Source organism: Mastacembelus armatus, unplaced genomic scaffold, assembly GCF_900324485.2.
Source record: "Mastacembelus armatus unplaced genomic scaffold, fMasArm1.2, whole genome shotgun sequence".
NCBI lineage: Eukaryota > Metazoa > Chordata > Actinopteri > Synbranchiformes > Mastacembelidae > Mastacembelus > Mastacembelus armatus.
This window is the reverse complement of record NW_022872922.1, coordinates 1-14,145: the sequence shown is the minus strand read 5'-3', so window position 1 is coordinate 14,145 and position 14,145 is coordinate 1.

Sequence of the window (14,145 nt, the reverse complement as noted above, 5' to 3'; positions counted from 1 at the left end):
CTCAGTTTGGGCGGCCATCTGCCTCGACCGGTTGGGGTGAGTGGATAGAGCAGAGAGAAAAGAACAGCAAAAATAAACAACAAATAGACACTGCAAGTTGGTGGGGCCAGTAACTGCACATCAGCGATAAACAGCTCCAGGACCAGGGACACCTGCAGAAGGTACAGAGAGAGAGAGAGAGAGAGGGAGGGAGAGAGCACAAACTAGGGGAGAGAGAGAGCACAAGGTTAGTAACATTCAATGGTGGAATATACATGAGGTGGGAGAGAAGGGGGGGGGGGTAGGGTAGGGGAGCTCAGTGCACCGATGGTCCTCGGGCAGTCTAGGCCTATAGCAGCATAACTAACTAAGGGATGGTTCAGGGTTGCCTGAAGCCAGCCCTAACTATATGCTTTGTCAAAGAGGAAGGTTTTAAGTCTAGCCTTAAAAGTACAGAGAGTGTCTGCCTCCTGAACCCAGGCTGAGAGCTGGTTCCACAGGAGAGGAGCTTGATAGCTAAAGGCTCTGCCTCCCATTCTGCTTTTGAGAACTCTGGGAACCACAAGTAGGCCAGCACTCTGAGAGCGAAGTGGTCTATTGGGATAATATGGTACTATGAGGTCTTTAAGGTATGAAGGAGCTTGATTATGAAGGGATTTGTATGTGAGAAGAAGGATTTTAAATTCTATTCTATATTTTACAGGGAGCCAATGAAGAGAAGCCAATATAGGAGAAATATGATCTCTCTTGCTAGTTCCTGTCAGGACTCTGGCTGCGGCATTCTGGATTAATTGGAGGCTTTTTATTAAGATATTAGGACATCCAGATAGTAATGAGTTACAGTAATCTAGCCTTGAGGAAACAAACGCATGGACTAGTTTTTCTGCATCATTTTGAGACAGGATGTTCCTAATTTTGGAAATGTTGCGCAGGTGAAAGAATGCAGTTCTAGAAATTTGTTTTATGTGTGAGTTAAAGGACATGTCCTGGTCAAAAATAACTCCAAGGTTTTTTACAGTAGTGCTGGAGGCCAGGGCTATGCCATCTAGAGTAGCTATAATTTTAGAAAAGTTATTTCTGAGATTTTTAGGCCCAAATATAATGACTTCTGTTTTCTCCGAGTTTAAAAGTAAAAAGTTACTGGTCATCCAAGCCTTTATGTCAGTTAGACAGGCTTGAAGTCTGGTTAACTGGTTTGTGTTAACAGGTTTAATAGATAGATATAACTGAGTGTCATCCGCATAGCAGTGGTAATTAATAGAGTGCTTCCTAATGATATATCCTAAAGGAAGCATGTACAGGGTGAACAGAATCGGTCCTAGCACAGAACCTTGTGGAACTCCATAACTAACTTTTGTTCGTGTGGAAGGTTCATCATGGACATGAACAAACTGGAATCTGTCCGATAAATAGGATTGGAACCACTTTAACGCTGTTCCTCTGATACCAATCACATGCTCCAGTCTCTGTAATAAGATGTTGTGGTCAATGGTGTCGAATGCTGCACTAAGGTCTAGGAGGACAAGTATCGAAACAAGTCCATTATCTGAGGCTAAGAGAAGATCGTTGGTAACTTTCAACAGTGCTGTTTCTGTACTATGATGTGCTCTAAATCCTGATTGGAAATCTTCAAATAGTTCATTCCTGTGTAAGTGGTCTGATAGCTGCTTAGCAACAGCTTTTTCTAGGATTTTAGAAATAAATGGCAGGTTGGATATTGGTCTATAATTAGCCAAGACACCTGGATCAAGACTAGGCTTTTTGAGTAAAGGTTTGATTACTGCAGTCTTAAAGGCCTGTGGTACGTAGCCTGATACTAGAGATAAATTTACCAAGTCCAATAAAGATGAGTTCATTAATGGCAGGGTGCCTTTAAGCAGTCTAGTCGGGATGGGGTCCAAGAGACACGTTGATGATTTCGATGAAGCAACTACTGATGTAAATTCAGAGAGATCTATAGGAGAGAAGCAGTCTAAACATAACTGAGGTCCTACAGATGATTCAAGAGCTACTGTAGTAAAAGATTCATTTATTGCAGGTATAGGAAGCATCTGCTGAATTTTATCTCTAATAGTTGTGATTTTATTTGTAAAGAAACTCATAAATTCATCACTGCTGAGAGCTAAGGGAACACTGGGCTCAACGGAGCTGTGACTTTTTGTCAGCCTGGCTACAGTGCTGAAAAGAAACCTGGGATTGTTCTTATTTTCCTCTATTAGTGATGAATAGTATGCAGTTCTGGCTTTACGGAGAGCTTTTTTATATGTTAGTAGACTGTTTTTCCAGGCTAGAAAAATTTCCTCTAAGTTTGTGGAACGCCACTTCCTTTCCAGCCTTCGTGATGCCTGCTTTAAGGTACGAACATGTAAATTATACCATGGGGCTAGTCTTCTCTGAATCACTAACTTCTTTTTCAGAGGGGCTACAGAATCAAGCGTTTCACGCAGTGAGGTTACAGCGCTGTCAACAACATGATCAATTTGGTAGGGAGTAGGATTAAGGCAGCTGCCCTCCATTATGTTTATACTTGGCATAGATGCAAATAAAGATGGAATCATTTTCTTAAATTTATTAACAGCGTTGTCGGATAAACATCTGCTGTAGTGGAATTTTCTTCCAGACGCTGCATGATCCATCATTTTAAATTCGAAAGTTATTAAAGAATGATCTGACAAAACAGGATTTGGGGGGAAAATTATTAGATGTTCAATTTCGATGCCATAGGTCAGAACAAGATCAAGGGTGTGATTGAAACAGTGGGTGGGTTTATTAACGTTTTGAATGAAACCAATTGAATCTAATATAGAATTAAATGCAATGCTGAGGCTGTTATTTTCAACATCTACATGAATGTTAAAATCTCCCACTATAATGACTTTATCTGATCTAAGCACTAAATCAGACAGGAAGTCAGGGAATTCAGTTAAAAACTCTGAGTAAGGAACAGGTGGACGGTACAAAATGACAAGTAGAACTGGTTTTTGTGTTTTCCAGTTTGTATGTGAGAGACTAAGAGTGAGGCTCTCAAATGAGTTATAACTGTTCTGAGGATGAAAGTTTAATAATAAGTTTGACTGGAAGATTGCAGCTACTCCTCCACCTCGACCTGTGCTTCGAGGAACATGATAATTTTTATGACTGAGGGGGGTTGATTCATTCAGACTGACATATTCATCCTGCTGTAACCAGGTTTCAGTAAGATAAAGTAGGTCAATTTGGTGATCAGTTATCAAATCATTTACTAACAGAGATTTAGAAGAAAGGGACCTAATATTTAATAATCCACATTTGACAGTTCTGTTTTTCTGTTCAATAAAAGGAGTGGTCTTAATTTTTATTAAGTTTTTATGAATAACTCCTCTTCTGTTAACTTCTGATTTGTTTGATTTATATGTTCGAGGGGCAGACACAGTCTCTATGTGGTTTGAAGGGGGCGGCGGCTCTAAGGAAACTGCAGAGAAGCGTTTTAGACTGAGTCTCTGCATCCCGGTCCCCACCCTGGATTGTCAGGCTTTAGGTCGGCTAAGAAACTCGGCCAAATTCCTAGAGATGAGAGCTGCACCATTCAAAGTGGGATGGATGCCATCTCTCGCTATCACACCGGGTTTTCCCCAGAAAGTGGCCCAATTGTCTATGAAGCCCACATCGTTTGCTGGACACCACCTAGACAGCCAGCGACGGAACGACGACATGCGGCTAAACATGTCATCGCTGGTCAGATTGGGGAGGGGTCCAGAGAAAACTACGGAGTCCGACATTAATTTAGCAAAGTTACACACCGACTCAACATTAATTTTCAGGGCTATATAAAATGGGCTCCTTACTGAGTGATTGCTGAATGTCGCGAAAGGCCACCATTGCCTCCTTTGTCCACTGGAGCTGGTTAGGACGCCTCGATCCTGTCATGTCTGTCAGTAAAGCAGCACTAGATGAGAAGTGAGGTATAAACCGATTATAAAACCCTGCCATCCCCAAAAAGGACCTCAACTGCTTCCTAGTTTGTGGTAATGGACAGGACTCAAGGGCTGCAATCTTATTAACTTGGGGCTTGACTATCCCATTACCTATAACGAAACCCAAATATTCTGTTTCCGTTTTGGCAAAGGCACACTTGGCAGGATTAATGGTCAGCCCAGCTGATTGAAGGCAGTGCAGCACCCTCTTCAAATGTGCCAGATGCTCATCCCAGGTAGCACTGTAAATAACAATGTCATCAAGATAGGCTGAGGCAAACTCTGAGCATCCTTGCAATACCTGGTCCATAAGCCGCTGGAACGTCGCAGGGGCACCATGCAACCCAAATGGCAGAACTGTAAACTGGAACAGACCCCAAGGTGTTCTAAAGGCAGTCAGCTCCCGTGACCGCTGAGTAAGAGGCACCTGCCAGTAGCCCTTACACAAATCTATAGTCGTTAAATATTTTGCTTTCCCCACCCGCTCCACCAAGTCATCAATCCGTGGAGTGGGATAAGAATCAAACTTTGAAACAGAATTAAGGTACCTAAAATCAATACAGAACCTTATTGTGCTGTCCTTCTTAGGAACCAGGACCACTGGGTTGCACCATGCACTTTTTGATGGCTCGATTATCCCCAGCGTCAACATCCGGTCCACCTCCTCCTTTAGAGATGTCAACAAGCACTCTGGAATCCTGTAACTCATACGTCTCACAGCAGAGCCCTCTTTCAGTACAATATCATGTTCAACCACTTCTGTTCTACCAGGATATTCTCGGAAAACTCCCAAATTGCAAAGCACTCTCACCTGCAACTGTTGTTCCTCTGCCAAATGGTCCAGAGTAAGGTCTATAGATGCTGGAGATGGCAAATACTGGTCATCCGCCTCATCTTCCTCCTCCACCTTCCTGATAAACAGTGCGGTTTGGGATTCCTCTGGCCTCGACACCCACTCTTTAAGTAAGTTCACATGCAGGACTCTGCAACCGCGCCGCTGCCCTGGGGTGGCCACTTTGTATGTTGTTGGGCCCAGCTGTTCCAGAACCTCAAATGGTCCTTGCCACTTAGCCAGCAGCTTACTCTCCTCCATGGGTAACAACACCAACACCTTCTGGCCCGGGGCAAAAGTCCTCTGACGGGCTGAGCGGTCATACCACCGTTTCTGATTCTGCTGTGCCTCTGCCAGATGGGCCCGAGCCATCTCACTCATCCTTTCCAACCGTTCTCTCATCTGTACGACATAAGACAACATTTACTGGCCCCACAGCCCTCTGGTCTCCCTCCCAGACCTCTTTCAGCAATGACAGGGGCCCCCTAACGTCATGGCCATACAAGAGTTCAAAGGGGGAAAAACCCGTAGAAGCCTGGGGCACTTCCCTGTATGCAAACAGGAGGTATGGCAGCCATTGGTCCCAATCTGAGCCTGATTCATTCACAAATTTACGAAGCATCTGTTTCAACGTTTGATTGAATCGCTCCGTTAATCCATCTGTCTGTGGGTGGTAGGGTGTAGTCCTCAAGCTCTTGATTCCCAGCAGCCGATACACCTGCTTAAGCAAACCAGACATAAAGTTAGTTCCTTGGTCTGTTAATATCTCCCGAGGAAATCCCATTCTAGAAAAAAACTGAACAAGACAAAAAGCAACAGTCTTGGCTTTAATTGATTTCAAGGGGAAAACCTCTGGATATCTGGTGGCATAATCGGTAATCACCAGCATATAACGATATCCGGTCCTTGTCCTTTCCACCGGACCAATAATATCCATGCCAAAGCCGGTCAAAAGGGGTGGACATAATCGGTAGAGGATGAAGAGGAGCCCTGGAGGGGGTTTTAGGTGATGTCATCTGGCACTGAGGGCAGCTTCTGCAGAATTCAGCAACATCAGCCTGCATACCTGGCCAAAAAAAATGTTGCTTAATACGTGCAGCTGTCCTGTGCTTCCCCATGTGACCAGCCCAGGGGATGGAATGACCCATGGCCAGTACTGCCCCCCGAGCAGGCTGAGGGACCACTAATTGCTTGCCTGCTGGACCCTGCCGATAAAGCACATCATCCTGCAGAAAAAATCTTTCGTTAGACTGTTCAGACTCAACACCTTGTCCCCGCTCCATGGCTTTCTGAAGTAATGTCTTTAATGTCAAATCACTTTGTTGTAAATCAGCAATGTTAGTGGGGATTTCAATAGACGTTTGTAACTCGGGCATTAACTCGACCACCGCATCAACAACTGTATGCTGAAATTTCTCCTGTCTTTTCTGTCTGCGTGATTTTCGAGGCCTCCCAGGCTTTGTCTCTATTTCCACATCATAAAACGGGAGGACTGAAAGAGTCTCTTGTTGATCAGCATGTTTAGCTCGTGCCCTCGTCATGACCACATTACACTGCTGTTCCTCCTTCAAAAGGTCACAAAGTATTGGCAGATCCCGGCCTAGTATTACAGGAAAAGACAGGCCATGTACGACTCCCACATTCAGAAGGTAGACCTGCCCCAGGACCTTTATATACATATCCACTGTGGGATACAACTGTTCATCTCCATGCACACAGCGGATAGGAATTGTGTTGTGATTACCCATCATATTGGGGGGTACCAGGTTACTGTGCACCAGTGTCTGATCGCTACCAGTGTCTATTAGAGCCTGCACATTTTGTCCATTCACTTCCACAGATGTCATTCTTTGTCTGAAACCATTTTCATCTTTATTATTGTGACGTGGTGCCACAGACAACTGAGTGAACTTAACTGAATTCTTTGGACAGTCTGGTTTTATGTGGCCCTCTTGCCCACAAAGATAACACACTGGTATCTTACCAAATAATTTCGAGGGTGACTTAGTTGGTTTCGTTTCACCCAAGGAAGGCTTACCCACCCGGAGACCCGACCCCGGGTGGAGTTGCATAGCTGCCGGCTTACGAGTGTCTCTTGTGGCTTTCCAGGTATTATAACTCCACAGCTGGCTTTTCTTACGCGCTGCCACATACACATCTGTCAGCGCGGCTGCCCTTGCGGCAGAGTCTGGATTGTGTTCTTTAAGCCAAACCTGTAGCTCTGGAGACAACATTCTCAGATATTGTTCTAGGATAATGGCCTCCCCAACATCCTGCGTTGTTTTACCGGTTGGCTGGATCCACTTTTCATACAACTCTTTAAGCCTCACATACAACTCCTTTGGGCTTTCATTGGCATGCACTTCCGTAGAGCGAAACCGTTGCCTATAGGTTTCAGCATTTATGTCATATTTTGCCAAGATAGCTGATTTTACTTTATCATAATCTTGTGCATCACCCAAATCCATATGTACATAGGCCCCTCTTGCTTTCCCAGTAAGCAGGGGTATTAAATGAAAAACCCAGTCAGTCTTAGCCCAGCGACATGCAGCAGCAATTCGTTCATATGTCACCAGGAAATGTTCAATATCGTCTGTATCCGTGAGTTTCTTTAATCTGGGCACATAATGCAGCTGAGACTGACCTGATGAAGGTGATGGAAGGGTATTCTCTGAGGTGGATGCCAACCGGCGATTCAGGTCCAAATCTGATGGTTCCGAACTTGTTGGCCCCGACTCCATAGGAAAAAGATCAGGTGCTGGAGTTGTACGGGCCTGCACTTCTTGCTGCAGTAACTTAAACTGATGCTGTAGTGCCTTAAACCGCTGTTCTTGTCGTGCTGCTTCCTCCTTTTGCCTTATTTCCCGGGCTTCCTGTTGCCCCGCAAGGGTGGTAAGGAGTGCATACAAATCTGTGATTTCCAGTTCCTTGCCTTCACCCTCAGTATTGTCCACCCCTCCAGAGGCTCCTCCTCCCACCTCCTCCATCACGCCGCCATCTTCCCCAGGCCTGCTTGGATTTCCTCTTCCTCCTCGAGGCATTATTTCAAAAAAAGGGAAAATTTAAATGCGGGAGGTCTGAGAGGAAAAAAAAAAGAAAAAAAAAAACCTGCATCCTATCTGGACGATCCCACCACTGCCACCATGTGTGAAGGTCCGAGCAGGCAGACACAGGATGCCAGGAATTTTTCAAAACAAAGGGGATTTATTCACCCTTAAAAAACTTAGGCAAATACAAAAATAACCAATTACTAACTAAAGAGCTCTAAAAGAGGTCAACACAGGATAACTCAACTCAGAAAAACTATTAACTAAACATCTTAGACCCCAAACTAACAAACCAAAAATGACCCAACCCAAATTGACACACAGGGGAACATATATACTGGCTGGCCAAACCAATACACAACACACAGGGGAATAAACACAAGACAACTACTAAATAATTCACAAATAAACTCTAAACTACTCACTGTCTCCCTGGAGCTACGGCCTCAGACATCTTGGCCATGCTTCCTGGATTACTGCCAACACTTCCGTCTTCCATCATTAGAGTGATTGTTCACATTGGATTGCATCACCGACAAGATGGCGACCGACAAGATGGCGATCGACACAACCAGCCAGGCTCCTACAACGCCACCAACACCAAGAGCAACAACAACAACGCCAACACTACCTGACAATACCAACTCGGACAATGCCAATCTACTACTCCGTCTAGCAAACAATGAAATCACCAAATTAAAGCAGGAAATACGCCGCCTCTCTCACGATCTCCAACAGAAAGACACCATACTGACTAGCTTCAGGGACGTTGCCCTCGAGCAGTCGAGGAAGATCTCCACACTTACCTTCACTCTCCAGGACACTGCCCCATGGGACCCGTCAACCTGTCCTCGACCCTCCTCCTCTTCTACACCATGTCTTCGGTCCTCCTGGACCGAGGTTGCGGTTCGTGGGCGGAAAAGATATCACCACGGGTCTCCGCGTCCCTCTCTAGACCTCTCCAATCCATTTGCACCTCTGTCTTCTGCCACCCGGACCTACATACGGCCTCATCCGCTAACCACGTACCGGATCGTTCCGCTCCGGTTTCCCAACAACCCCCGTCACCCGCCAATGTCGTTCAGCGCCGTCACCTGCTCTCGCTCCCCTCTGACGACACCCGCCGCCCCCGCCTTAGTCCAAGTGCTCCTCGCGGAGCCCGTTGCCACGGCGGAAAACAGTCTCCATCCCGCTCAGCTACTACATCAGTGCGCCGTAGGATCCTTCGCGAGGCCGTGCTCAGGCACACTCACGGGCTCCCTAGCTACGGACCAACCGAACTGCCGCCTCCATCTTCCACCTCAGCACCCGATGTCACCGCCCTGCCTCCCCGCCAGTCAGCAAGACGACACGACTCAAACGGCCAACTACTGGCGTCTTCTCCACGCCCCCTTTTCCCCCCAACCACGTTAATCATCGGAGACTCAATTATAAGGAATGTACGCTTTTTCAACGCCACTACTCACTGTCTCCCTGGAGCTATGGCCTCTGACATCTTGGCCATGCTTCCTGGATTACTGCCAACACTTCCGTCTTCCATCTCTAGAGTGATTGTTCATATTGGAACTTGTGACACGTCACTCCACCGGTCTGAACTGACTAAAAAGGATTTTATCTCTCTCCTCCACCTCCTAAGAAACTGTGGTAAGACTATTTTCATGTCTGGTCCCATCCCCACGTTTGGAAGAGGCTCTGGCCGCTTCAGTAGAATCCTCAGTCTCAACACTTGGATCAAGTCTGTCTCCCTGTCCTACAATCTCCAATTCATTGACAACTTCAACCTCTTCTGGAACCGACCTGCCTTCTTTGCAGGAGATGGTCTGCATCCTAACCGCCTGGGCTCCCATATACTTTCCACCAACATTCAACATGCAGTTCACTGTACCCCACACACTAACACTGGACAATCTGTCCATTCTGTCCCACATGCCTGACTATCTGACTCCATACTACCAATCCCCTCCATCTGGTCATCCTCCCGACCTCAGCCTAGAAAATCAGGTATACGCCAGATCAACCACTCTGTACTAGCTAACATCCCCAGAAACATGGACTCGACACCTTTCCACAACACTCATTTTGGGCTTCTTAACGTTCGCTCCCTCTCTCAAAAAGCATCCCTCATCTTTGACATTATTCTTAAACACAATCTCGACATCCTGTGCTTAACTGAAACCTGGCAGCAGCCCAACGACTTCACTGAACTTAATCAATCTATTCCTCCTGGCTTCACATATCTCACCCATCCACGCCTCTCGGGACGCGGTGGCGGCCTCGCCATACTGTACAACCTTAAATACAAAATATCCATCCACCCCACTATCACCTTCCAGTCCTTTGAAGCTCTCATAGCACGTATTCATGGTCACACACCAACCTTCTTGGCCACTATCTACCGCCCACCAAAACCTAACCCGACCTTCTTGGACGAACTGTCTGACCTCTTAGCTGACCTCATCTCTCTGTCAGCCAACATAATTCTTCTTGGTGATTTTAACATCCACTTCGACAATCCCAACAACACCGCTACAAAAGACCTAATTTCCTGTCTGGACAGCTTTGGGCTCCAACAATACATCACCTCCCCAACACATTCTCTAGGACACACCCTCGACTTAGTCTGCTGCTCTGGCGTCACAGTTCAGTCATGTTCTACCCTCGACACCTTCTTCTCCGACCACAAACTAGTCTGCTTTAACTCCAAACTACCTCTCTTCAAAACCCACCTCTCCCGCACCATCACCTTCCGTAACTTAAAGAACATCGACCTCCCCTCCTTCACTGCTGCTCTCAACAACCTTTCATGTACTAATTACACACCGTCCCTCTCCAACATGTTATCCAATTTCAACTGTGAGCTACGAAATCTACTCAACACCTTCGCCCCACTCAAAACTAGATCTGTATCCTTTACGCACTCTGCTCCATGGTACACACCCGAACTCCGCCTCCTCAAAACCCAAGCCCGCCGCCTTGAACGTCTCTTCAAAAAACCGGTTCATCCACCCACAAGGACTTATACCTAAACCACATACTGAAGTACAAGCAAACCATTACTCAAACAAAATCTGACTTCTATGCCTCGCTTATTGTATCCGCCTCTGGCTCCACGCGTTCCCTCTTCTCCACTGTCAAAAATTTATTGGGCCCTCCCGATACTCCTCTCTTCCCTTCACTCTCCACCACCTTGTGCAATAACTTCCTGGATTTCTTCTCATCAAAAATCGAAAATATACACCAGCAATTTCCCCCCATCTGTGACACTGCGAACTGCCTCCACTGTACCCTTCCCTCTCTACCAGTATCCTCCCTGCTTTCGAGTTTTATCATTCCACCCACCACGGTTATCTCTTCCCTGATCCTCAAATCCAAACCCTCAACCTGCAAACTTGACCCCCTACCAACCAACCTCGTCAAGCTCTGTCTCCCCTCTCTCCTTCCTCATCTTACCCACATTATTCACACTTCCCTCAGTTCTGGCATCGTACCCCCATCACTCAAGACAGCCATCATCTCACCAATTCTAAAAAAACCTGGTCTCGATCCTGCCGACCTTAACAACTTCCGCCCTATCTCCAATCTCCCGTTCCTCTCCAAAATCCTGGAAAAAGTTGTTCACCACCAGGTCCATACCCACCTTTCCGCCAATAGCCTATACGAACACTTTCAATCTGGTTTCCGCCAACTTCACAGCACTGAAACTGCCCTGGTCAAAATCACCAACGACCTCCTAGTAGCCGCAGACTCTGGCCTTGTCTCCATCCTCATCCTCCTTGACCTAACTGCAGCTTTTGACACCATCTCACACAATATTCTCCTCCATCGCCTTGCTTCCATCGGCATAGCCGGCTCGGTCCTCTCATGGTTCACCTCCTACCTATCTGACCGCACCCAGTCCGTCCATCTCCAGAACTTCCACTCCCAGCCCTCTACTGTCAGTTGTGGCGTGCCTCAGGGCTCTGTCCTGGGGCCCCTCCTCTTTATTATTTATCTCCTTCCTCTCGGAAATATCCTTAGGCAACATAACATCAATTTCCACTGTTATGCAGACGACACCCAGCTCTACCTCTCTGCTGCTCCATCTTCTACCCTCCCCCCTCCCTCCCTCCTTACCTGCTTACATAATATCAAATCCTGGTTCACCCATAACTTTTTGAAACTCAACCCTGACAAAACTGAAATTCTCCTCGTGGGCACCAGATCCACCCTTTCTAAAACCAGCACCTTCTCCATTCAAATTGACAACAATACTGTCCCCCCCTCCCCCCAAGTTAAAAGCCTGGGTGTCATCCTAGACGGTACTCTCTCCTTCACTCAGCATATCAATACCACTACCCGGTCGGCCTACTCCCATCTCCGTAACATAAACCGCATCCGTTCCTCACTCACCACCGATAGCACGGCAATACTCATTAACGCCTTTGTCACCTCTCGTTTGGATTACTGTAACTCACTCCTCACTGGTCTACCTCTCAAATCACTTCGCAAACTTCAACTTGTCCAGAACTCTGCTGCCCGAATCATCACCAGAACTCCATCCTCACATCATATCACCCCTGTCCTTAAACAACTTCACTGGCTCCCTGTGTCCTTCCGTATAAACTATAAAATCCTCCTTCTCACCTTCAAAGCCCTCCACTCTATTGCCCCACCATACATCACTGAACTACTTCATATCTATTCTCCGCCTCGTCCTCTCCGCTCCTCCAGTTCCACTCTCCTCTGCACCCCTACAGCGCGCCTGGCCACCATGGGCGCTAGATCCTTCAGCCACACTGCGCCCCGCCTTTGGAACATTCTCCCTCATCGCATCCGGTCGTCTCCGGACTTATCAACTTTTAAATCATCACTCAAAACATATCTGTTCCGTATAGCGTTTTCCACCTAACTCTCTTAACTTCTCAAAGCAGCCCGTGATGTCCTACCACCCTCTGCCTATTTCATATTGTCTCATACTGTTTCATATTTGTTGTTCTGTCATCTGGGTTTCTGTATTTCAATTTACTGTACTGTACTTCGCCCACTTCCTAGATAATCCACGCTTTTGCCTTTACATTCTCTCCCGCCGTTTATGTATTCTTGTTACTGTTGTTTTAATGCACTCTATGTATATCATGCTGTATGCTTCCTTTTCTATCTGTAAGGTGACCTTGAGACTTTGAAAGGCGCCATGAAATAAAATGTATTATTATTATTATTATTATTAAACAAATAATTTCTAAACTAACTTAATTCTTATTAATAAATACACAAAATTAACATAACAAATAATATTCCAAAATAACTATATAAATCAAATTAAACATCTCCCTTATAGACCTCCCCCTCCTCCTGGGGCAGCCATTGGTATAGTCCAATTGGGGCAAACAGTATTTCAACCTCCCCAAGAACTCAGTCCAATCCTTTGGATGACGCCCCAGGGTCCACAAAATGGTGAGTAGTTACTTCATGGGATGGCCAAAGCTGAGGCCATCACAATGATGCTGACGCTGAGAGAAAAAAAAAAGGATTTCTACATGAGCCTTTTAATCCAACGATCATCCTTCACTGCTGTTTAATGCACAGTGGTCTCTGCATTTGAAGCATCAGCAGCACAACATGTTTTCTGTGAAATATCTGAGAGCTTTTCTTTTCTGGGCTAAATCCTTTTCCAGGTGTTTTTCTGCCTATTGAGAAGTTGTTGACATGTCCCAGCTGATGTTCAGACAACAAACTGATGTTGTGTTAACACTGAGCTACAGGACTGGAATAGGCTGCTGAGGAGGAACCAGCTGTTGGTCCCAACAGGTGGATCAGTTGTTTGTCTTTGCTTTTCCAGCCAATGCAAATTGTCGACTGACTGAGGGGGAGAAATAAACAGAAATAAAAACAGGAGAGTAGGAACCACATCATGTGATAAGGAACCAAAGCTAATACACCACTTCTTTCTCTCTCTGTGTCCTTTCAAAGTAAAACATCCATCTGGCTGTGCACTATATCCAATATGAGTTTGTATTAGTGTATAATGTGAATGCATTGACTTCTGAATATCCTGTAATCTGAATACGTCTTTATGCGTCTTAATCTAGAGAATGTATTTACCGTAGGAATCTGTTGAGGACAAAATGCCATTTAGTTCTCTGAGAGTGAACTTCTGCTAAATCACCTCCCTCCTCTTGGTCTTTTCTGATCCACTGTGTGATTCTGTCTTGTCTCCCTGCACATTGACTCAAACTGGGAGAGAGGCTGAGGTTGTGTGTGTGATTTCTGTTTGACTGCTTACATGTGTCTGTTGTGTGTCAGGTGAAGCATAAAACAATATCAAATACAGCTGTGATCTGTGATTATTCCTGTG